General features: G+C 33.9%; 1 pseudogene; it reads right to left on the reverse strand.

Moving 5' to 3' along the window:
- The window catches only part of LOC130821537 (ATP synthase subunit alpha, chloroplastic-like), a 2,141-nt pseudogene extending 302 nt beyond the window's left edge, over positions 1 to 1,839 (reverse strand).
- Between the last annotated feature and the right edge of the window lie 1,808 nt (positions 1,840 to 3,647).

Consider the following 3,647-nt stretch of genomic DNA (forward strand, 5'->3'; position numbering starts at 1 on the left):
ATTATTTATTGGTATGCGACGTTCGCTGACGTGTGCTTTTGGTCTTAACGACCCTGCGATGATGTTGTGTCCTATCTGGGCAATGACTAGCAGTAAGTTAAGTTGCAGGTCTGGGGAGTGAGGATTGTCCCTTGAAGAAATAAATTATTAGGGTAGAAAAGTCTTAATAAGATCTTAAAAATTTAGTTTAAAGAACATTTGGTTTTTATGAGGCGACTTTCGTTCTCAAGTTGTAATAAGTAGATTTAACTTTTCGTTCTTATCCGCTGCTAAGAATTTCTTATTATCTAGTAGATCTTAATAACGCTAATAGAACTCGATCCGCACGTTTTCCTTAACTTCAAAACCGTTTTAAACTGTTTTCTAACATCCCGGTTTGACTCGGATTATAGTTGTCTCGTTTTTAAAAGGTCATTTTCTCTTTTCGTACGACCCGAGTTATTCCGAGATGTTACATCTTCAGTAAATGTCTTGGTAGAAGATATAATTTCTTGGAACTCTAGTTTATTAGTTTTTACATAAGTACGTAATTCAACAATAAATTTCCATACTTGCTCAAGTTCTAATGAATCAAGATAATCATTCGTTCCGGTATATATAGTCAATACCTGTTCTTCGACCTTAAGAAGAGCTGATTTGGGTTGTTTCAGTAATTCACGTAATCGTTGCCCTCTTGCCAACTGATTCTGAGTAGCTTTATCAAGATCAGAAGCAAATTGGGCAAAGGCTTCTAATTCTGCAAATTGGGCCAGTTCTAGTTTTAATTTACCAGCTACTTGTTTCATAGCTTTAATTTGACCTACGGACCCCACCCTAGAAATAGAAATCCCCACATTAATTGCTGGTCTGATTCCAGCATTGAATAGATCAGCGGATAAGAATATTTCTCCATCTGTAATGGAAATTACATTAATAGGAATATAAGTCGAAACATCTCCTGATTGGATCTCGACTCTTGGTAAAGCAGTCATACTTCCTTCACCTAAACGAGAACTTAATTTAGCGGCAATTTCCAAAAGTCGTGAATGCAAATTAAAAACATCTCCTGGATAAGCTTCACGACCAAGCGGTCTTCGTAATAGAAAAGACATTTGGCGATAGGCTTGTGCTTGTTTCGAAAGATCGTCATAAATGATTAAAGTGTGTCGTTCACGGTACATAAAATATTCCGCCAGCGCCGCTCCGGTATAAGGAGCCAGATACTGTAATGTAGCGAGGGAATCCGCTGTTTCGGCTACCACAATACTGTACTCCATTGTTCCCCTTTCCTACAAGGTAGTAACTACCTGCGCCATAGAAGATGCTTTTTTCAACCCATAGCTACATACACACATATTACATTTTGTCCTTGTTGATTAAGAATAGTATCTATGGCTACTGCTGTTTTACCAGTTTGTCTATCCCCAATAATTATTTCTCGCTGGCCACGTGCTACAGGGATCATTGAATCAATAGCAATAAGTCCGGTTTGAAAAGGCTCATATACAGAACGTCTTGAAATAATACCGGGAGCGGGAGATTCAATTAACCGATATTTAGAAGCCGAAATTGAGTAATTCTTCTTGTTACTTTTACAGAATTTCCTTCTTGGATCAGCAAACCATCACCCATTAATACAACACCAACATTATTGGATTTCAAATTCAAAGCAATTCCTATTGACCCCTCTTGAAATTCTACTAATTCACCTGCCATTACTTTATCAAGACCGTGAATACGAGAAATGTTATCACCTACTTGAATTACGGTACCGGTATTTACAACCTTTACTTCTCGATTATATTGTTCAATACGTTCACGTATAATATTGCTAATTTCTTTTGCTCGAATGGTTACCATGAGTCTTTCTTAATTATTTATTTCTTTCTTTTTTTATTGGAAACAAAAAAATAATAACTACAATCGATAGAAGGACTAATTGGTTATTTCGTTCATCGCACGAAACATGCCAATATTAGCATTGATGGTCCGTAAATCTAAATCGTTGTTTAAACAACTATTCAGAGTTCCTAGAGATCCTTGTAAGGCTTATTGGAAAACCCGTTGTCGAACTTGATTAATCGCTTTTGGTTGTGTCAAATTGAATGGTCTCATTTTTGTAAGTTTCTAATTGTTCTAAAGTTTTATTTTATTTTTTCGCGTTCTATTTCAGAATATCCATTCACTCGAAACAGATCCGCTTCCATTTTGACTTTTTCTAAGCGAGCCCTGACTTTTTCAAGCTGTTCAATAGCTTTTCCGCGTAGTTCTTTTGAATTTCGAATAGTACTCAAGATTCTCTATTTTCGATCATCTAATAAATCATTTAATGAAAGTAGATTATCTTTCCATTCATTTCAAAACGTTCATGATCCCTTCCCGAACCAAACTTGAATCTTTCAATTCATTTGGCTCTCATGCTCAATTACTTCAATTATTTCTGACAAATTTCCATACCTTTTTTGAATGTAACGAACCCATCCTCTCTTCTCTGGTCATGTTCCACAAAAAATGGAAACAAATCACTAATCAAGACTAGAATATTTGGAGGACTCTTCTGACCCAAAAAAAAAAGTAGAAATATATTTATATATTTTAAGTATTAAATATAAGTATTAAGTAATTGTCAGCAAAGTTTTTTTTTTCTTCAAATCCAATTTTTTTTTTTACTTTATACGTAGGTCGTCGACTCAGCCTTTTGGCATTTATTTACTTAAAATATATTCTTAAGTAAATAAAAAGGTTAAACCTTTTTCCAATACCAATAAAAAAAGAAAAAAGGATTCAACTCTTTTTATCGACATGAGTGTTATATATCGAAAAATTTGAACGATTTTTAATTTAAAATACGTCTCGGTATTAAGTATCAATATAATGGTAGTAAAGAATACCCTGCTGTGCTTTGACTTCAAACAATTTAAGCTTTAACCATGTTAATGGTCCTACATTATTGGTTAATAGAGAATCAAAGTATATTTCCCAACCAATCACGAAATGCTATGGCTCTTACATATGATTTCTTTATTTATTATTGATTCAGAAGTCATTCGTGAAATCATGCACCTTAGAATTTCGCTTTAATTATAAAGACAAAACGAGGTACAGTTGGTTGAATCCAACCTATTTTTGAAATAAACAACCCGCACACACTCCCTTTCCAAAAAAATCAATACACCAAGAACTACACTTAGATTTATTAGATTTGTTGCTAAAATATCGGTATTAAACCAGAAACTCCTGGCGGATGACCAGTGACCCAAGAAAACGTAAGAATCGATTACATTTTTCATATGATCTCCTCTTATAAATAAACTACAAAAATCATTGTATTATTTCACTTTGTTGGTACTTAATAACTATAAAATAAATAAATGAAGTTTTGAAAAATTATTTTTTATTTATTTTATATTGAGATTCCCTAATTTCCAATAAGAATAATACATAATGTTTTGGAATAGAATTCTTAATATTAATTAGGTACTAGGTTTCATGCAAATTGCGAAATACTTTCTTTGTTGCAAGACTTCGCCTTGAAACTTACGAAGGGGAAGGCAGGAAGAAAGTGAGTGTGTAACACCCCAGAATTTTAGACCCCTTAACGAAACCAAAACCGTAAAGGACGGGAGGAAATTCGGGTGTTACATAAAAGAAAAGGAAAGAGAATCTAG

The sequence above is a fragment of the Amaranthus tricolor genome, chromosome 8 (assembly GCF_026212465.1).
Source record: "Amaranthus tricolor cultivar Red isolate AtriRed21 chromosome 8, ASM2621246v1, whole genome shotgun sequence".
Lineage (NCBI taxonomy): Eukaryota > Viridiplantae > Streptophyta > Magnoliopsida > Caryophyllales > Amaranthaceae > Amaranthus > Amaranthus tricolor.